The sequence below is a fragment of the Emydura macquarii genome, unplaced genomic scaffold (assembly GCF_026122565.2).
Source record: "Emydura macquarii macquarii isolate MOO-44397 ecotype Brisbane River unplaced genomic scaffold, CSIRO-AGI_Emac_v2 contig_2636, whole genome shotgun sequence".
Taxonomy (NCBI): Eukaryota; Metazoa; Chordata; order Testudines; family Chelidae; genus Emydura; species Emydura macquarii.
The window spans coordinates 45,938,529-45,961,429 of record NW_027132773.1 but is presented as its reverse complement, the minus strand read 5'-3'; positions in this window follow the sequence as shown (position 1 = coordinate 45,961,429).

Sequence of the window (22,901 nt, the reverse complement as noted above, 5' to 3'; positions counted from 1 at the left end):
AATACACACACACACAAAAAAGGAAAAGTTGAGCACAGATCAGCCCAACACTCCCTAGGTGGGGCCTTGTCCTTCTTCTCCACCACCAGTCCCTACAACTATTCACTCCTGCATCAGAACCAACTCTCTTCAGCCACCTGGGCAAAAGATGGGTCTTGGAACGTGCACTATAGGTCAGCAATAGCTGGACTATTTTTGACCAAGAGCAGAAACTTGATCCACAGCGGAGGCACCTCCTGGAGAATGCTCCGCCACCAGCTCCTTGTTTATTGAATGGAAAGGGCTGCAGGTTGTGTGCCCCTATTGGACAGAATTGTGCCAGCATGTGGCAGGGAGGTAGGTCCCAAGCCATAGAATCCTCGCAGTAATTGACATTAAGAGCCCAATTTTCAACAGTGCAAAATAACATCCACTGTCACATGGACGGGGCCAGAATCTGGGGTACAACTTTTGTTCTAATCATTTTTTTAATTGTAAAAATGATTCAGAACCAAAGAGTTGCACTTACTGGAAAAGGTGGCCACAGGCATAAAAGAAAATGTGGACAGGCATTGCAACTGTCTGAACCATGCATGGGTATTGAAAACACAGTCGCCCCACATATCAGGAGATGGAGTGACCCCAACTGAAGTAGAGGCATTGGCATAGAGCATTAATGGCAGCTCACCGGAAGCTTTCTGACTCACTCACCAAGAGAAGGAAGCACAGTCCAGAAGGGAGCAATCCTCATTGGAAATGGCTTGCCGCCAGATCACTTTTCATTATAAAACAATTGTTTATGTATCCAGCAAGCCAGTTCATTGAAGATGATGATAGAAGCAACAGCATTTAGGGTTCTGCTTACAGAAAAGCCCAAACATGATTAACTCTCCTCTGCATTTATGTTTTAAATTCCCATATTATCCCAGAGCAGCCTTCACATTGTCATAATAAGGGGCACTGCCTCACTCCCCCCTAGAATTGTATGCAGGGCATTGAGGGATTGAGCACCACCCTTGCACTGTAATATGATTTATTGACTAGCAAACCGAAGAAGGACTGGAGGAGCTTCTCTACTACTTCATTTCACTAAACTCACTGAGTCAGATCAGCTGGTGGCACGGATAAACATGACTCCATTGGCTTCATGCATGGTGCCATTAGCCACATCTAGTGCTCTCCATTCAATGAGGCTATGCAAGTTTACACCAGCAGAGGATCTGGCCCATTGTGTTTAGTAGCATGCAATATGCAGAGAAGCTCCTTTACTCCTCTTTCAAAAACATCAATGGAGTTATGCCAATTTACACCAACTGATGCTAGTCCAATAGGACAAATTAATCCCTTGTGTAGCAAGGATATAATTAGCTTGATGAGGTATTTCCTGGTCTCTAAGACCAAGCATTTACCTGCCTTAATTTCCCCAAATAAAGATAAGAATAATATATAGCCAAATAGCTTTTCCTTGTGAAAGGTCAGCACTTGAAAGGATTTCTCCAGTCCCCAAGGACCTCAGTGAATGATAGCATTTCACAACTTGTCTCTTGCTTTCTACCCTACTTAATTAGAGTGCGCTGCTCACTTTGATGAAAACATGTTTCTATCTTGATTAAAAAGCTTCTGTGATTAAATCATTTGCCTAGACAAGTTGCCAGTAATAATAATAATAATAATAAATAATCTAAAATAATTTTAGAGCAAATTTCTCATGGGCTAACAAGCTGTTCATTCAGTTCATCACAATAACCTATAGCTACCCCAAAATATAACTAAGTTTTCAATTTCTATAACACCTATCTAACACAATATAATCACTAATGTGGTTAGTTTCATAATATCATTTAGTGACAGATAAATATTATCCTCGTTTTATGGATGAGGAAACTAAGGCATGAGAGTCGAGTGGCTCGTTCAATAGCACATTGGATGTTTTTTTTTCGCAGAAAAAAGTGCAAAAAGAGTGTAGCATCACCTCCAGGCCTGTGCTTTAACCACTCGAATATTCCTCCTCCCTTGTTGTTAAGAGAAACACCATAACCTATAGGAAATATTTACATATTACAGTGACAGGCAACCTAGCTGTACCACAGACAGAGACTCCGTGTCTGGCTGATTGGCATTATGATGGTCCTTAGCAAAGGAGGAGGTATAGTTTCTGACTGTGGGAAATCAAGGTTGGGTGGGGTTCTCATGCACGGTGGGCCTTGTACCCCTTTACTTCTCATGTGGCATCAGAAGAGCAGATTGCAATGGTGATTTTGCTTGGGCTACTTTGGGTTTCGAGGATGTAATTTATGTGCCTTGTTATGACCATTGGCACGAAAATGTTTTACCCTTCCAAAGAACATGGATTAGTTTTGCACTAAATCTTGTTTTCTAAAGTTTTATATAAATGGACATTGATGTTTCTGGACGTACAAACATTGTGTATTGACAGGATAAAGAGAGTGGGCAGGAACTCATTTGCTGTATTAAGCTTTAGCTCTCGGGTTAAGAGATCTCAGCTCATTTGGAGACTAACTCCTTCCCTAAGCTTGTTTGATCCTGATGTTTTTCAAGCAAAGGCCTCAATATGTCTGACTGACAGCCTTTTATCTCCGGGAGGCTGAGCTGTGACCTGTGTCAGATAAGAATCAGGTCCTTCAGAGATAACAGATAATGAAGTGCTAGATCACTGTGCCAGTCAACTCTCCTGCTTATTACCACCAGCTAAATGCCAGATATACAACCAGGTGATGTGAGTGGGGGGAGGGGGGGGGGTCACACTATCATTTTCTTTTGATAACTCAATACCTTGAAGTAAAGCACAATCCATCTTAGGTGCATTCCTGTAAGTAGCAGATCAGTTGTTTTGGTAGGGGCAATTATCTATCTAGTGTACATTGTGGTAATTAATATTTTTACTTGATGTCTAAGATTACCCAGTAATCTGCAGAACTCGAGAGTAGCTGTTTATTTCTATGTTATTTTTCAATGCATTGACAATGGGGTTATATGACACAACGTACCCTTCCTGAGAGCAGATAGGTAAAAGCTTTCCTGGGCACTGGCAATCTAGACATTCAGAAGCATCTGAGGTTCTAGCAAGACTCTCAAATTGCACACCTATATAATGAAATGCAGGAAGACACCTTCCCTCATCCAGGTAGGTATTCCCTCTGCCATTTCTTTTGGTTGTTTCCCTTTCAGACTCCCAACATTTTCTTTCTCGTTACAGAGGCTTTAGTGCCTACTCCATACTTAATGCTGAGTCTAGACTTCCGTTGTTCCAAGCCCTGTTTTCCACTCTCTTTTTTGTGTTGAGTTCAATTGTTTCAGCCTGTACAGAAAACACATGCTCACCCTTGGAAATTTAACTGTTTGTTCTTTTTTGGTTTTCCTAAATAAAAATGAATTCATTTGGATTGAAATTAAATGGTTGTTTTTTTTCAAATCTAATAAAACTTAATGATAAGCCCTAAAACTGATGACACATCTTTGAAAAATAATGAATGGTGTATTTTGTTGTACACAAGATATACAATATAGGAATTATGCAAAACTTTTATATGCTGCAGAGTGTCCTGTCCATGCTCTTTTTTGTCACACATTACCATGGTTAAAATATACACTGCCAAAGAAGCAGGGCTTCTCTTTTGTTTTCCTTCAGACATTTCATTAATCTACTGCTTATTAAATTTACTCCCTTCCCTTCCTACTGTGAAAGCATGGCTTTATCACTAGCTCAAGTAATTGCATTTGTCTGGAAGTGCACTGACTTTAATATACAGAGATCTCGTCTCTAGTCGTTTCTTTATGTCTTTTCTCATGTGGGAGAATCTTTGGCATCTCTGGATGGAAGTATGGTCCAATGATTAGGGCACTAACCTGAGATGACTGCCCCCGGCCCCAGGCTCAGTTCCCTGGTGTACCACAGAGTTCCTGTGTGACCTTGGGCAAGTCTGTGCCTCAGTTTCCCATATGTATCTCACATGGATGTTGCGAGGATAAATGCACTGAAGATTGGGAGGTACTCAGAGACTACAATAACAGGAGCTATGTGTGATGGAGTCCCCCAGGAACGGCGCTCTGGAACCACTTGGGAAGCAGCCAGTCAAGACTCTAGCACTTTGGAGTCTGCCCTCTCGGGTCTCCACACACCAGCACAGCTGTCTCCTGAATCTGGCCTTGGAGGGTTCAGCACCCCTGTTCTGCCTGAACTCCCACTGTGGGTCTCCCTGGATGGGACCCTGGGGAGCTCTTCCACGCTCCCAAAGAGGCCATGCGCCCTGCCTTGCAGTCAGAGGCGATTCTCAGCCAGTGTGGAAGTCAGAAGGGTTTATTAGTTCTCAGGATCACAGTGTAGAAGGACTTTGTTAGCAGCTGAATTCGAAGTTACAGCAGTGACCAAGAGGAGAGCCCATACCCTTGGGCCCTACACCCCCAGCCCTCCACAGGGGACTGGACTTCTCCAGCCAGTCATTCCCTAGACCTGTCCCCTCCCCCCCCCCAGTCCTTTGTCTCCTTCCCTGGCAAGATGGCCACTCCTCCTGGTCTCCACCTGCCACAACCTGCTGCAGCTAGTTGAGGAAGGGCAGGGGTCCTGGCTAAGTCTGGGTACGTGTGGCTGGGGAAGGCCCATCCGCCCTCTAGTGGTCTCCGCAATGATCACACACTTGGGTCCCATCACTGAAATACATGAGTAACATATGGGGGAAACTGAGACCCCCTGACAGCACTTAGGGAAAACCCCAAGAATATCTCCACTTTGCCACACTATGTAAGATAGGTAAACCGCTCCAAAGGATGTGAGCACGTGACTGTGACGCAGTGAGAATTTTCTTAACGTTTTGTATGACTATTGTGTGTGCGCGTCAGTTTCTCCTGTGTGTTGCACAGGTATCTAGGCAGTGGGACAAGGGTGTGTGATCTCTGTAGAGACCCATAGAGGGCAGGGGTGACTGCTGTTTAGCTGTCTGGGCCAGACAATGGCTGGACATTCTGCATCCTGGCAACTGATGGCCGGGGCCCACACTCTGTAAGTGCCAGCACAAGAAGCTGGCGAACAAAGAGAGCTGTAAAGGCCATATGACCAGTCTGCATGGGAAAGAGATGAAGGGCAACTGGACGTGAATCAGGAGATGGGCTGCTGGAAGCTGGTCAGACTCCTGATTTCGCACTTGCAGGGAGAGCCCAGGGCTCTTCGTCTCCCCAAGATAGACTTTGCCGAATCTTCCTACTTTCTGAGCTAACAAGAACTTTTCCATGCTGTGTTCCAGACGACTAATAAACTCTTCTGTTTTACAAGGCTGGCTGAGGGTCCCTGTGAAGGTGGGAGTGCATCGCCCCTTTGGGGGAAGTGTAAGGCTTCCCCCAGTGTCCCTGTGACAGTGACTTCCTTGAGAATTCCATAAACTCGGAGATTTACTTTTCCTCAGTGAGATAATATATTACAAGGGCAAACTCTGTTTTCTGTATTTATAACACCACCGACCTTACCCCATTGATAACTAATGGCTATTTAAGGCATTTGACTATATTTTTGTGTTTTCCCATCCCTTTCACTGAAGTCCTTATTCTATAGAGCTTTTCATCATCAGAGCTCTTTACAAAGATTAATTAATGAATCCTACCAATCCCCTGAGATAGGGAATCATCATCCCTGTTGCAATAGGTAGCGTCACAAAAGCGGGTATTGTAATATAGTTATGTCTAGGCTAAAGTCTAGTCATTTAATTTGGAGAACTCCGCTTTCAGGAACCACTTGATGAGAAAGGGCTGTAGATGTGGAGGAAGGAATAAGGCCTGAACATAGCACAGTCTTGGCTCTCTCTCCTATGCTTGAACACTGAACAATCCCCATTTTACCAACCGATAAACTGAAGCTCAGAGAGGCTCAGTGACCCTCCTCAAGCCACAGAGAAAAATCCATGTCAGAGCTGGGATTAGAACTCACTAAACCCCTGACTCTTTAGGCTGTTCTGGTCATGAGCAGCTAGGAATCTTACCCACAGCCAGGCCAACCTTGCAGACAGTGAACTACCACTCGTTTCAAGTTTCCTGATCTGACATGTTTTGAAGTATCTGCTGGGGACTGGTAGGTGTAGAGCTAGTAAACATTTGAGTTCACTCCACTGTTGGGGTGGGGCTGGGGGGTCATAACTGTGCTGGTGCAGGGTTTTAAGTGTAGACCTGGGCCCTGTTTACGATCCTTGAATGGGAACCCACCAATGTCGGAATGAGTTAGGTGCATACCTTTATCTATATAAAATGACTGGATGTGGACGCCACCTCATAACTTTTAGCCCAATGGTTAGAGCACTTGCCTGGGATGTGGGAGACCCAGGTTTTATTCCCCACTCTCTGCCAGAGGGGGAGAAACGATTTTGACCAGTAGATTACCTACCTGTCAGGCAAGTGCTGTAACCCCTCAGCCATGAGAGATTCTGATTGTGAGGGAAGGAGGCTCCCTCAGTCTCTCCTGTTGAAGCTGGAGAAACAGTGAAAGTGTTAGAAGCAGGGGGACAGGACCTGGCAGGTGCCCTGCTCACTGGATTACAGAGTCATTCTCCTCACAGGCCCAATCACTATTGTAGCATTTATTCATGGTGGAACAATCATTGGGCCAGAAAGAAAGAGAATGAGCATGTGTAGTCCAGTGGTTAGGGCACCTCCTGCCTCTGGAGGTGGGAGATCCTGGGTCCGCCTGTCCCCCTGCACCAATCAACCATTATTTATCCACAGTGAAACACAGGAGCGACATGTAACTGTGGAGGGGGTCACAATTGAAAGGTTCGGTGGGGGCAAGTGACCACCCCACGTATTGTCCCTGCCTCCACTCCCTGAAACTTGATATGTAGGCGGACATCATACATTAGCAACTACCTCCTCCTCCTCCTGCACCGTCCTGTGCTGCCCAGCCCCCGGCAGAGCTTGCAGGCGTCCCTCCCTGGCTGAACTATCATCAATCAATTGAGCAAGTGTTCAAAAGAAGACCAACAAAAGGGGCGACACAGTTGGGCTGCACAGTCCCCCAAGATGTCATCAGGGTGGGGGGGAGCCCCAGGGCGGGGTCCTCTCAGTTAACAAGAAGATGGAGAATTATTCATTTTATTATTTTATTATTTATTATTATTCATAATTATTATTGTTGTTGTTGGCGGGGGGAATAGGACACCTGCACATCTCCTTCTCCTTGATAGGCACATTGGAGGCTTGCTGCTGCTGGGGGTGCATTGAAGCAGCAGCAGGGTCCGCCCCTCTTTTGTCACCCTCCCCCAGCCCATCACCTCCCTGAGGCTCTCAGGCTGGATGTGGCTCCACCTGAGCTGCCGGGCGCTGAGCACCACATCGCAGCCCCTTTTCTTGATCTCAAAGATGCCCCCGATTCATCTCAGCGGACAGTCTGCAAAACAGGCGACCAGAAGTGCTGGGACTCCAGCAGCAGGGAAGGAGAAGCAGCCCCATGTAGTGAGGGGAAAGCTCACCCCGTAGCCAGCCGCCCTGCTGCTTCCTCCCTCCCCGTGGTGCATGGACACGGTGAGTGCCGCCACCTGGGGGAGCCATTGCCTCCTCACTGCTGGGCATCCTGGCAAAAGGTGGCCCATGAAATCTGGGGGGGCATGTGACCCCGTGTGCCCCCCCATGTATCACCTCTGGTGGAACAGCTTCAAGAGAAGAGACTGAGGGAGCACCACAGCAGAATAACCTGTAGCTCAGGGTTCGAGAACAATCCTGAGGTAGAAGCCAACTTGTTCAAATCCTTTCTCCCCCTCTGGGAGAGGGGGCAATTGCACCTGGTTCTCCCACCTCCCAGACAAGCATTCTTGCCACTGGGCTAAACCTTATAAGGTGGGCCTCCTTCTCTGGCTGGATTTTGGGACTGATCTGGGAGGCATCAGAGGGTGTCTACCAGATCAAGCCCTGCACATGACTGACGTGGCTAAATCCCTACCTTCCCCCAGGCTGTGAATCGCTGCAGGACTTAGGGCTCATGCTTATGCCAGCAAAACTTTTGTCACTCATGGGTGTGAAACATATGCTGAGCAACATAAGTTTTGCCGGCATAAGCACGAGTGTAGCTGCATTATGTCAGTGGGAGAGCTCTCTCTTGCAAACATAATAAAACTACCTAAATGAGAGGCAGTGGCTATGTCGGTGGGCAAGCTCTCCCACTGACATAGCACAGCTACACTGGCGCTTATGCCGACAAAACTTATGCCGCTCAGCGGTGTGTTTTTTTCACAGCCTTGAGCGACAAATGTTTTGCCGGCATAAGCCTGAGTGTAAACAAGGCTTTAGAGGGGAGATAGGCATCAGGATGCCTACAATGACGCAGCAGTGTGAGTCCTCCAGCATCTAAAACTTAGATGCCTAGGAACTTTTATAGTGGAAAATTAGGCGCTGCGTGAGTTTAGGAGGTTACACAAAATCCAAGTGACAGTTTTCGTGGATTGCAATGGCGCTGTGCACAGGGACTTAAAGTGCCTCAGTCAGGAGTGTTGGCACCTCTGTTGCTTCATGGATCACACTCATTGTGCCTACAAATGCTCTTACAATCCATCATTGAATAAGGGCTCAGTTTTACTAAAATTGTGCCAGTTAGAAGAACGTGCTGCTTTTAACCAGGCAAGATATTCAGAACAGCATTTATACAAACATCTGAGTTCTTCTCAGGCAAGTGCCACCCACAGAAAATAAAAGGCGTTCCTTTAAAGAGCCTGCCTTTGAGACACCTGAAAGTTAAGCATTGCATGGATTATGCCTGGAACCCACAGTGTTACAAATAGTATGTCTCTGCCTGAAGCACTTTTCAGCAGGTGAGAAGAGAAATTATTTATTATTATTTAGCTGACTTGTGGAGTGAGGAGAGGCCGGGTAGAAAATATACCAGATACTTAAAGCTGATGCCGCCTTTTAAGTTTTCCCAGCTTAGAGGAATTGTCAAATGCAGTGTTATTAAATGTATCCATTTTCCCTTTCTTTCTGAATCTCACAGGCATGCATTTGAAAAGAACTCGACATAAAATTACACAATGGACAATTTCATTTCCTTTTGTTAGAATGGTGGACTTACAGTACTGTACACCAGACACATTTACTTGATACCTCTCACTTGCTTTGCCTTTCTTCTTCCTGCAGCTGAGCTTCTCAGTGGTTCTTTTGTCCCCCAGAGAATTGGTGCTTTTTATCTTTAACTGTAATACTTATACAAGAACTATTCACTGAGCTGTGAAACGTATTTTCAGATGTGGGCTGTTTCTGGTGTCTTGTAAGGTCCAAGGCATACTATACTATACTATATTATTACTAGTATTATTTGTGTTATAACAACACTTAGAGGCCCGAAACAAGATCACGGCCCTATCGTAATAGGCACTGTACAGAGCTAGACAGACAATCCCCATCCCAAAGAATTTGCAATCTAAATAGAGTCCATTCCTGACACTCCACCTCTGTTCTTGAGGAACCAGGAACATGAGCACTTCTGTGAATTAGAGGAAGGGAGGCACACACATACCTTTAAGCAACTAATTCCTTGATCTTCTGCTTTAGATTGCGTTTGTGATTAGTTTAACAACAAGGCCATCTGGACAAGACACCAGTGTTACCCTTCCTAAAGTCAGTCCTATGTGTGATTGTGAAGTCATAGTACTGCAGTTTCTCCCACCATCCAGCAAGCTGTCCTTCAGGATTTCAGGATCTAAAGAGCACTGCAGGGAAGCATGCACGGTCTGTCCTGATCATTGTTCCTGCCATACAAATACTGATAAAAAATGTTCCACAGATTTAACCACAGCTAGAAGTTCCTTTTGGGTGGTGCAATAATTTTTCTCAGGAGAATTTAGACTTTTGCTATAATAAGCTACCACCCTCTTTAGTCCCTTGTATTCTTGTGTCAACACTGCCCGCAAAACAAGCACTAGCATCTGTGTCTGATATGAAAGGGGTTTTGAAACATGGATTGGCCAAGACAGGAGCAATCACTAGAGCCTTTTTCAACTCTGAAAATGCTACATCACACTCTGCTGACTTAGGGAGGCTACTAGGTCTGGTTTTCAACCAGCCAATCCTCCTTTGAGATGGTTTGTGCCCTGACAGGTACTGGGACAAAACGGGATGTGACTTTATCCTGTTTTAGACAAGTAACGCCATCTTTAAGCGCGGTCTGCTCTGCCCCCTCGGGTGTGACCTCAAACATTGTGCAATCTTAAAGAGTGCCTCCCCGCTCAATGCGGAGTAACCTCACACACACCAGGTGTGTGAAGTCACACTGCAGACGAAAGGGTGGTGTGATCATAAAGATTGTGCCCCATGTACAGTGTGACCTCGCCTGCACTGTATGTGTGAGGTTGTGCTAGTGGGAGTGGGGTGGTGCGCTCTGAAAGATGGTGTCGCCATGCAGCGTGATGTGACATGCACCATGCGTACGAGGTCATGCTGCAGGGGTGAGATCACGCCACCAGGGTGGGCCACACCATTCCTCGAAGTGCTGACTGTCCAGTATTGGGAACCTGTCAGTGGCCACCTTATGCTGACTCTGGAATGGTTTCCCTTTCTCACTCAACCTATGCAGTGGTTTTGCAATATTAGCAAACCCAGAAACAAACCTTCTATAATAAGAGCCGAACCCTATAAAACTATACACATCCGTGAGTGCCTGGAGAGTTGACTAGTTCTGTAGAGTCTTAATTTTCTTTTTGTCAGTAAAAATTCCCTCCTTGCTAATTGTATGCCCAAGACAGATTACCTCTTTTTGGAAGAACTTACATTTCTTTGGGTTCAGTTTCAAAGCGACTGCTTTCAGTTTATCACAAACTGTTTGTAAATGTTTCTGTTCCTAGTCCAAGGTTTTAACATGCACACCTGGTTACAATACTCAGTGAAACCCTCTGCCTAGCGGGTGCTAGTTTGTGGGCAGACTCTTTTAGGCTTTGTTTTAGGTGTGGCCCCTTAATTGTCTCTTATAACTGACTGAAGTGGGGGGAGCTGTATTGGTCCCAGGATGTTAGAGAAACAAGGTGAGTAAGGTAATATGTTTTATTGGCCCAACATTTGCTGGTGAAAAAGACAAACTTTTGTGCTACACAGAGCTTGAAGAAGAGTTTGAAAGCTTGTCTCTTTCACCAATAGAAGTTGGTGCAATAAAAGATATTAGCTCACGCATCTTGTCTCTCTTAAATGGGCAATTCATTCACACAGCAGTTTAAGAAGGTGTTAGCTCAACTCATAACAAGATTTCACCTTGCATCTACAGATAGAGCACTCAGGACAGAGGTTTCAAGAAAGAGTTGTTAGCGTGGTTCTTGGTAGATTCTTGCAATACAGAGAGAATAGGTTATATCAAGTTGTGACAGGCCACTCACCTCTGGACAGTGCCTCCTGTCAGTTGGGTATGGTATGGCAATCTCTCTCAGTTTTGGCACCTCCCTGTAGGTTGTTGTGTCACTGGGTGGGTCTATAGTGGCTCAGCCCTCTGGCTAAGTCACACCATTAAAACTGATGAATGAAAATGAATCCCTTCTGGGATAACAAACGTTCAGCACATGGTCTGCCTTTACTAAGGTCTTCAGCCCTGTCTCTGGGCCCTACTAAGTCCTGCCCTTCACTTGGTCTTCCCAACAGTTCTTCCTTGATCTTTTCTTCTTGGGGCTTAGGCCATTTCATTAGTGGCCAGTGGAGGGGGACCTGAGCCCACCCATTTCTCTGGTTCCCAGCCCAGGGACTCTAAACGCAGTAGCCACATACTGCTTCCTTCACTTCACCCTGGGCCTTTTCTTCTGTAGCCTCTTTCTCTTCATCCTGACCTCCAGGCTAAAGTGCTCAAATCCTCTTCCTCCTGGCTGAATGCAAGTACCACCAGAACCCTCCTTCTGATTCTCTTCTCAAATACCTGTGACCACCAGCAGCACACATGCATGCATGCATGCATACATGCATGCACGCCCACTCTCTGGTCCCAGCCAGGAACTGATCTGCTCAGGCGGGGCCCTATAGCTCCTTTTAACTGAGTCTGCTGGTCTCTGATTGGCTGCTTCCCTGCAGCCTTTCTAAGCAGGCCTGGAGGATCCGTCTTCGCTGCTCCTTTCCTGGGTTGGTGTGTTAGGACCATGAGGCCTCCAGCAGAGAGCCTCAAAGGGCCTGGTCTACCCCATCACACATTAGAAAATAGAGATGGTCCCAAAAGGCAGAGTTTGGATCTGAATCTGAGCTCCTCTGAGTTGTAGGATTGTTTACATCTGGAGTTTCGATTCAGCAAACCCGTATGCAATTTCTCCCCCATGGGAAGAGGAATAGAGAAGTCATGGCGTGTGACAGATGCTAATGACATCACTTAATGCATTTCTGGAGGTGCTTATATCACAGTCACGGGTGCTGTATAAGACCCTAAATAGAAGAGCCAATTGTAGAAAGAAGAGTCATTAAGCAAAGTTCAGATCCAACTGAGAAGATACTCCCTGGTTTCAGGGTATTGGGACAGGAGCTTGTTTGGGCCCATTTTTAATACAAATCAGGATGCCTGTAAGGATAGTTGGTGTAGAAAGATTATTTTAATCCTAGAGAGAATTGATTTCTTTTTTTTTCTTCTACCTGAATGTCTCTTCCCTATGACAGATTCCATGCACTTCGGGTCCCCATGTGAATAGGTCCTGACACTTTTTGTTCAAGCACACATGGGAAGGCAAGTGAGACTAGATTAGCATAAGAAAAAGATGATATAACACAAAAGTTTGGGAGAGAGTATTTGGAAGTGTAATTTACAGTACTAAAGACTGCAGCCCTGAGGTATGCTCATATTCAATCATTCCCAGTTCCCAGGAGTTCCTCCTGACTATCAGTGCAGCCTTTCCTCAGTTACAATTGAGTGCGTTAATCTAAGTGATAACATCTCTAACAGCTATATTGTTTCTCTACAGATAGCTTTGTTTGAGACTGCTGCACTGAACTCTGCCAGCTCTGCTCAGATGCTGATTCAGAGTCAGGAGAAGGACAATTTTCTTCAAGCTCATAAACTTTTCATCCATTAGTCTTGAGGTGCAAGTCAAATCTTGCACACCCCAAAAAAACCACCCCAAAAACAAAACACACCCCACAAAAAGCAGGCAAGCTAACAAACGAAAACAACATGTCAAAATATTGAGCAGTAGTCAGGTTGTCATTATATGTGGAATCACACTTCTTATAAAGAAGCCAGTTATTATACACAACAATTATAACGATAAACATAAATAGATTACGACACAGCTTGAGTTCCATCTGATGTGGCTTTATTTACCAGGGACTGCATGCAGTCTGAAATCTTATAAAATGCACAGGAGCAGCTAATGACTGAACAAAATATGACAAGCACATATTGCAGAAGGGGACAGTTGAAACTATGGACTCCTGAAAAGAAGCAGCATTCGTTACTTACTTACTGACTTTCAAATTTTTGTGAAACATCCAGGTGACTAACGTTATTAGTGTATTTGAATGACAAATATGGAGAGAGGGGCTCAAAATACAATCCCATAATTCAAACACCACTGGACTTTAAAGGAAGCTTGATCAAAATTCTGATTTAGAGCTGAACTTTTTAGGAGGCTCTATTGCGATAATGGGACAAACCAAAAACCCAGCACCAAATACCCCCAAACTTCTGGGTCTATATATGGCCTGTATTTTGCACATCAGGACCATCTCTACTAATTTGCACTTCTTACTGTGTATAGCATGTGTCATTTTTCACTCAAAACTCAGTAGTTACAGCAAGAATTATTCATTCAGAATTGAGCCATGTCAAATAAGGACAACTAGCAACTACAGCTAGTCCTGTTTTTTTTCCTGTAAATTTGTAAATTTTGAGCAAAAACGTGAAAAGCTAAAGAATTTGGCTGAAAACTTTTGGTTTTCATCTGAAATATTTTGAGAAACATATGCATTTTCTACAGAAAGCAGACACTTTCTGCGAAATATTTTGTTTTGCCTAAAACCCAATCTTCCACTGAAAACCATTTTCGATGGAAAATTTTTGACCAGCCCTACCTGCAACACATTTAAATTCAGCCCCTTTGTCTCTTTGATAATATCTTGAATGGTCCCATTTGAACCCCAAGCAGGTCTCTTTGCTGACATTTAATAAGTCACTACATCATGAAGAATTTGGTAGAAGGTCAAAGGAGTATGGCTCATGTGACAGGTGATTAAATGCTTTATGGTAGTGTAGAAGGATGAGTTTATCGAGTGTCCTGTTGGGTGGCTCCAGTGTTTCAATCTACCATCTCCCCAGTCAGATGTTACATAATAAGCAATTTCAGATCAACCTGATGTATTATGGCTCCATACCTCTGGGGTTCACACCCTAGTCCTGTAAACCTGAGGCTATAACTTCAAATCTCACTATGACTTTGACTTGAGGTGCTCAGATAATATGGTGATACGTGTAGTATAAGCACCTATATAGAACAGAATATAGCAAGCTTTTCACACATACAATCTTCCAGCCTTGCTGAAGTACCATGCTTGGGGTTCTTCATAGCTATTCCTTTGTGGCTTTGCTTCACAGCCTTTTAACCCTGTCCATGCTAGGGCTTTCCTAAGTTTCTCCCCTCAGACACAGAACTGATGTGGTGGCCGGGGAAGTGCTTAATTAATTGATGGGGTAGGAAATAGGCAGATGTGCAGCTTTGGGGAGAGGAGTGTCACAGAACTAACAAATGGGAATGTTGTGGTGACTCTGGATGCTCCACACACCCAGGCAGAACTTGTATACATAGGTGTAATTTGATCTCAGCTGGGACCTCTGGCAGGAGCTACCACAGTGGGGGCCAAAATTGCCTTAAACCTATACATGCGTGAGAGCTGGTCACGCTTTAATTGTCACAGACACACTAGGGGTGGGGAGGCAGAATTCAAAAATCAGAAGACAGATATTCTCCTCACCTCCCCACTCCCCACACACAGAATAATCATTTTTAAAAAATATCTCATGATCTTTGGGCCAACCTCATCATTCTTCAAGTATCTTCAAGAAAAGCTGTCAGGCCCCGCTCTCTGCTGTGTCGGGGGGTGGAGGGGTCGCTGTCTCCGTGCCTCACTGCACGGAAATCATTTTCCAGTTGTCTTCTGTGAGATCAGGACCCTCTGCAGCCAGGTCATAGCCATGCTTCTGTGTCAGTGCTAGTCTCATGCTCTCATGCTACTTAAAGGGACCTGATCAAATTCCTAAACTGTCTGAACATGACCATGAAACCCAGTCTTAAATACTGCAGCCTTAGCAGGGTTCTCATATTTCAGGTTCCCAAAAAGAGGACACTGCAGGCAGTGCTGGAAGAGGGAGCTGGAGGGGGGGGGTACACTTGGTGGAGGGGGAGGGGATACCTGCAGCAGGGGTACTCACTGGAGGTGGGGGGCAGTGTGGCTCCCTGTCAAGGTGGGAGGGTGGCTGGCAGAAGCCCAGAACGCATCAAAAGGCCGTCAGTCAATGCCTCCCTGCAGGACTCCCTTCCCAGGGCTGGGAGCTGGGGCCTGGGTGGGTGGGATCAGGCAGCTGTGGCTGCAGGGGAATGGACTAGTCAGCTACGGATGCAGGGAAGGAACCAACTGGGGCTCTTTCTGAGCTGTGGCGTCTGCTCTGGAAAAAACTGGACATTGTCGCTTATTTGAAAAATCCGCCCAGACAGAGGATGGAGCCTCAAAAAAGAGGCAATGTCCAGGAAAACTCCATGTAGGGTAACCCTGGCCAAAGGGTGGGAGTGGAATGGCGTCAGTTTTACTCTGCCCTGTCAATACACCTTCCTATCCTATCCTCAGACCTATAGTGCCCGTAGGCAATAATCTCTGGGCCCATGCTTTCCCCTGACCCCTGTAACCTTAATGTGTTTTATATGTGGCCTCTGGCCAATCAAAGACCAGAAGCACATTAAACAGAAGGCAGTATGCGCTTAATGAGAAGACCGTCTGTGTCATATCATGACCCTGAATATGCTGACCCAAATTCTCAAAGGGATTTGGGCCTCTATCTTCCTCTGCAGAGTCTTTGGCATTTAAGTGCCAGCAGGGATATATGGGTGGAAGGAGGCTTGTGGTGCCAGTCCATCAATGCTTGGCAGTGAGAGACACTTCCCTCAGAAGGGACAGCACATTTTTTCAAGCCTCTCATCTAAAAACCATCACCTGGCAGCTCTGCCTTGCCTAGAGCCCAGGTACGGCTAAATCCTGAGCAGGCTCCCTACTATCAAAGCAGATGAGCAGCTGAAAGCCTGTGTGTTTATCAGTTATCATTGCTGAGGGAATTATTCCCAGTGGAGAGCATCGGAACGTGTGTCCATCCTACGCTTACTGACCTGTGGCTAAGGGCATTTGCTAGCATGGATTCATCCCTAAAATGGATTAATTTTCACAGTTTCTTGGTGTCAGTAGCTTGGGCCAGATTGAACTGGGAGTGCTGTAAGGGATCGAACACTTAAGCGCAGCTTTAGAATGAAGCCTTTTCCCTTTGCCTGGTGCTACAGGGGAGTGCCCCATGGATTGGCCTCTAATCTTCTTTAAGGTTCTGACACCACTTTAGCAGCCTTTCACTTGCAAATGGGGTGCGTAGCATATAATGTCTTTAGGACAAGAAGCTGAGGCTGAATTAGCATGTGGTACAGTGCTGCCATTTTAGGGAATCCAAATTCAGATCACATCCTGCAAGATGATCAGCACTCAGAATTTCTGTTGAATCAAATGGGCATTCTGGTGGCTCAGAAACTTGCAGGGATCAAATAATAGTATCTGTTATTCAACTTAGGGCATGTCTATATGAATTTAAAGTATTTTTCTTCGTAAACAAAATATAGGGTCAGATCCCTAGCTGGTGTAAATCAGGATGACTCAGTTGAAGTTAGTGGAGCTCTGCTGATCTGGCCCTATGTTTTGTTATGACAGATGGGCATTGTTTCAGATGCCAAACTGTTGCTGTTTCTGCATCCAATGCATTACCCAAGTCAGATTTATCCTCTCCCTAGGATAAAGATTTCCCCAAAACTCTACGTGAGCAATTGGCTCCCCTGCTCCCAGTTAGTGTCTTGCCTAGTGCATACAGCATGTTAATAGTTGTGTTGCACTTGTTTAAACATCCTGTTGTCCAAGAAAATGAAACACACAAAATGTAACACCTTTGCCTTGAAAAATAAACAGCAAGTGGAAAAATCAATGGAAAATGTATGAGGGGGTGTGAGAAAGCAGCAAGACTTAAGGATTAAGTTCCGAGGGACTTGGAGGCTGAGAGAGCAATTTTACACTACAGCCCCAAAGAAAGCACTGTAAATTTCCATTTGATTTTTTTTTTCTTTCACAGAAAGCCCAAACATTGCCACATGCTGATACTGATAAAACCAAAGAGGCACAACCTTCGCAAAGCAATTTTTATCAATAGTAAGTGAATGCTGCCTCAGCAGCCTGAAAAACCAGAAAATGCTCAGCTTCCTTTTACTCATATGGTAATTTTTGCTACATTTTGATTTAGTGGTGGATTTAGTGCCTAGCTGTAGCGTTCCAATGCAACTTTCTGGTGCTTTTAATTAAGAAATCCCTTAAAATAGAAAAAAACCCAAGATTAAAAATACTTAACTCTTGTGCAGAGTGTTATATCCTTGAATGACTGTGCAGAGGTTAACCACTTCACACAGCAGCCCAGTGTAGTGTGTGCACTGCCATTTAAAAGAACTTTTATTAACTGAATCAACAACCAGCTAATGCGGACATGACTGGGGCTTCTGGGAAGCATCTAGGCCAGTGTTTTAAACTTTAGTGCTTAAAGTTAGGCACCAAAATCCCTCGTTATTCACCTACATAAAGTGATTTTTCAGAGATACTGAGCAACTGTAACTAGTTGTGGCTACTCAGCATCTCTGAAAATCAGGGTATTTTATGCACGTGCCTAACTGTGGGTTCAAGTGCCTGGCATTGGGCTGGCAACAAAGGGGTTAATCCTTAACTCTGGGAGCTGCTACTAATAACCATTGGGAAGGGAGAGGAGTGATGGTTCTCTGGTGTTACCAGATTTGCCTGTCACCTTGGGGTATGCTCATTTATTAGGGTTACCTTCCTGGAAGGGGCGGGGGGGTGATTCTATTAATGTACTGCTTGTGTTACTTGTGTGTTCATATGGCTACAAGTCCTCTCCCAATGGAGCTATCCTGCAGGACCTAAGGTTTTCAGGGCTGGGTTCCTCCAGCCCCAGGTTTAAATAAACCCACCACATATACACACACACAGATTCCAGATTAACCGAGTGCGTCTGAGCGGACCGGGCTACCAGCACTCTCAGCTGCCCCCCTTATATGCCCCTGGACTCCGTAGGCTAGGCAGAGCAGCACTTTTCAGCTGCCTCACCCCTCACTCTACAATTGTTCTAGGAGCAACCCCCTTGATGAGCAAACCCCATAGGATTTTTGGGCACTCCAGAGATCTTTGGCTTAGGTAAAAGAAGCGTTGCTGCAGAGCAAGATAGGGAAGCCAAGAACACCAAAGAGTAAATGCAGTTTGGAGAGAGAGACTGGCAACTAGTGTGATTATAAGAGTTATTTTATTGCCAGGTATATAAAACCTATGATACTAATAGTAATACCCTACAAGGAGAGAAAAACAATCAAACGCTTACAATACTACACAATTACAGTTGGGGTATTGGAGAAAGCTAGCCCAGTGTTTAATTATAAAAGTAGAAAGTTATACCTGGACTAAAAGAGAGAGAGAGAGAAAGTGTGTGTTGGGGGAAGAAGGGGCGGGGGGGGGGGGGTGTCTCACCACTCCGTGCAGCTCAAAGGTTCCCAGCGGACAGGCTGTTCAGCTTAGGGTCTGGAGCGCTTGAGACAGGCAGAGCCCCCCCAAAAAATCAGTCAGGAAGAGAGAAAGTTCCAGTGGAACTGATGCAGCATTTGGGACCCAGGCATCAGAATGGGGTTTGACCTTGGGTAGGGGTTTTTGTAGACCACCAGGTTTGTTTATGGGTAAACAATGTCTCAAGGGAGTACCCCAAGTATCCCAGAGTGGTTTTCTTCGTGCTGGACAATAGGAGTTGGTCACTCCTGGCTATGGGCGGTGTTCCTTGCAGGAGCTCACAATGCAATCAGGCAGATTCAGTGTTTTGCGTATCAATAACTAGAATGGTCTTATAACTGCAGAGCTGGATGTGTGCAGTTGTGAGTTCATTTACATCAGGAGCAGGGATCTCCCATCATGCAGTGCGTCACTGCTTTACCAATCCCAGAGTTCAGTGCGGTCCCTGCTTCGGAGTTTGGTTCTCCATTCGCTATGCTAATTCTTGTTCCATCTTCAATGTAGAGGAGGCTAGGGTAGTTGTCTTAATTCTATCACCCTTGTTGGGAGGGTTTTAGGTGTGTCTTCCACTGCCTTTTCATATTTGAGATGCCTTTGGTTTCTGGTTCAAGCAGGGCCTGGGGGGGGAGGGGATTCAGGTGAGCCAGAGAGAGTAGGGGTTTTGCACCCTGGTTCCCCAAAAACACAGAGGTGCCAGATAACACTGGGTAAAATAACCCTCTGCCTCCAGGGTGAGGGAGTCTCAGTCCGTTTACCTTCATGAAAACAGGATCTCAGCCAGCCTTGGTTGAAAAGCTGCAGAAGACACTGGGTGAGATCAAACTTCTTTTAAAAGAAACCAGAGGTTAGCCTGTTGAGTTTAGTCTTTAGAAAGCGTGTTACGATTTTGTTTTACATGTAACCATTTGTTTCCATGATCCTTAATCACTATCACCCTGAATCCTAAGGAAGGTGATCAGGAACAGTCAACATGGATTCACCAAGGGAAAGTCATGCCTGACTAACCTGATTGCTTTCTATGAAGAGGTGACTAGCTCTGTGGATGTGGGGAAAGCGGTGGACGTGATATACCTTGACTTTAGCAAAGCAAATCCCCCCTCATTCTTCTCTTCTGCAGACTAAAAAAGCCTAGTTCCCTCAGCCTCTCCTCACAAGTCTTGTGCTCCAGCCCCCAAATCATTTTTGTTGACCTCCGCTGGACTCCCTCCAACTTGTCCACATCCTTTTCGTAATGGGGGGCCCAAAACTGGACACAATACTCCAAATGTGGCCTCACCAATGCCGAATGAAGGGGAATAATCACTTCCCGCGATCTGCTAGCAATGCTCCTACTAATGCAGCCCAATATGCTATTAGCCTTCTTGGCAACCAGGGCACACTGCTGACTCATACCCAGCTTCTTATCCACTGTAACCCCCAGGTCCTTTTCTGAAGAACTGCTGCCTAGCTTGTCGGTCCCCTGTCAGTAGCTGTGCATGGGATTCTTCCATCTTAAGTGGAGTACTCTGCACTTGTCCTTGTTGAACCTCATCAGATTTCTTTTGGCCCAATCCTCCAATTTGTTTAGGTACCTCTGTATCCTATCCCTACCTTCCAGGGTATCTACCACTCCCCTTAGCTTTGTGTCATCTGCAAACATGCTGATGGTGCAATCCACCCCATCCTCCAGGTCATTAATAAAGATGTTGAACAAAACCGGTCCCAGGACAGATCCCTGGGGCACTCCGCTTGTGACCGGCTGCCAGCTAGACATGGAGCCATTGATCACTACCCATTGAGCCCGATGATCTAGCCAGTTCTCTATCCATTTTATAGTCCATTCATCCAACCCATACTTCTTTAACTTGCTGATAAGAATAGTGTGGGAGACTGTATCAAAAGTTTTGCTAAATTCAAGGTATATCATGTCCATCACTTTCCCCACATCCACAGAGCCAGTCACTTCTTCATAGAAGGCAATCAGGTTGGTCAGGCATGACTTTCCCTTGGTGAATCCATGTTGACCATTCCTGATAATCTTCTTCTCTTCCAAATGCCTTAAAATGGATTCCTTGAGGACCCATTCCATGATTTTTCCAGGGATTGAGGTGAGGCTGTTCGTTCTGTAGTTCCCTGGATCCTCTTTCTTCCCTTTCTTGAAGTTGGGCACTATGTTTGCCTTTTTCCAATCATCAGGGACCTCCCCCAGTTGTCACGAGTTTTCAAAGATAATAGCCAATGGCTCTGAAATCACATCAGCTAACTCCCTCAGCACCTTAGGTATATATATATATAAAAGAAGAGTTATTAAAAGATTTAAATTAATCATATACATTACAGTTGATTTCAAAGTTTGTAGATCAGGATAATAGCAATGATGTTAAATCTGTTAGCTTTCAATAAGTCTCTCTGGATCACCCAAAAGATTGGGGGTCCTCAGTCCATTGTTCAAAACTTCCCTTTGTTAGAAATCATAATCCAGAGACGTGGAGCAGGAAAAAGGCAAATGGATGATCTCAGTCTCCATTTATATCCTTAGCCCATGTGCATGAAAAATTACTGTCTCAAACATGGAGTCAGGGATCATGTGTTCTATTTCTTCTGCTTAGTCAGTGGGCCTCCATCATCCATAAGTTCTTAGGCATCCTCAGGAGGGACTCACGCGAAGAGCTGATTTTCCTTAATGGTCCACCAACACAAGGCTGGCTAGTCTTGATGTAAATCTGTCTTGGGTGTTACCCAGTGTGACAGACTGCACCCCCCATGATGCACTGTAATGGTCAATTGTGTATTGTTTAATGCAAAATATGTCATGTAAGATGTTTCTAGAATGCTCATGACATACTGAACGTTATTGTTATAGTAATATGTTTGTTGCAATGTTAGGTGTATGGTTATGAGGCTTCTCTATGTGAAGTGCCCAAAGATGTGTATCATGGTTTAAAAAATATCCAAGCAAGACTCTACAGAGCTGAGGAATAATTTGCACCTCCCTAAGGCATGCTTAAAACAAACCCAGCTCTTTCAGGAACAAAGGACTAGCCTGAGCATCAAAGGAACCATGTAAGTAAGTGGATACTCACTAACTCAGGACATGGATGAAGCCATACAAAGACATTGTTTGTCACCTGACCCTGAAAGGGGGTGCGAAGCCCCAGAGAGGAGAAGGAACATTTTAAAAAGGGGAGACATTTTGCAATCACTCTCTCCTCTTCCATTTCCATGTACAAACATCACCTAGCAACTGCAGTGCTCATTACAGGAGGAGGGCCTGGCTGGAGGAAGGATCAGCCAACCTTTGGTGAGAATCATCTGAGTTTGTAAAGTTGCTGAAAGTGTTAAGCTTAGTTTAGAATGCAATTGACTTCTGTTTTATCTCGATCAAATCTGACTTGATTTCCTCTGTCTTATAATCACTTAAAATATTTCTGTACTTAATATATTTGTTTGATCTAAAGCAGTGCATTTGGTTTAAGGTGTGTTAGAGATTCCATTTGAAGTGACAAGGCTGGTGCATATCAATTTCTTTGATAAATTGACAAACATATGAGCTTGCAGTGTTCAGTAGACAGCACTGAACATTGTAAGATGGCAGTTCCTAGGGTTGCATCTGGGACCAGGGATAGTGGCTGGTGTCATTCTGTTGCATGATGCAAAGAACGGCTGGCTAGAAACACTCCCTCATTGAGTTGGAGAGTAGCTTACTTGCTGGAGGCTGTGCGTGGATACTCAGGAGAGGGAGTCCTCACAGCAAAGCAGAGTAAGATGGGCTCCAGGAGTGAGGAGGATTTGGCATGACACCTCAATACACCACTCCAGATTACAGAGGGAACGTCACACCCAGAAATATAACATATTCAAGATACAAACACATAGCAAAATTTAATGACTTCCTATTTAAGGAGGATACACGGATTTCACCAAAACAGCATTGTTCAACACATCACAACTTTTCCAATGATATCTTACAAAGCATACTTTGTATAAGATTTATCACGACTGTGCATCAGTGGTTGCAACAGTGTTGATACCTTAGTGTAAATATGGTCATCTCTTTTTAGATGGCGTCACAGTGGGCAAGTCACAGAGGAAGATCCACAAAAGGGAATTTAGACACAGCACTGCAATGCTTAACTTTAGGCACCCTGTTAATAGTGGAA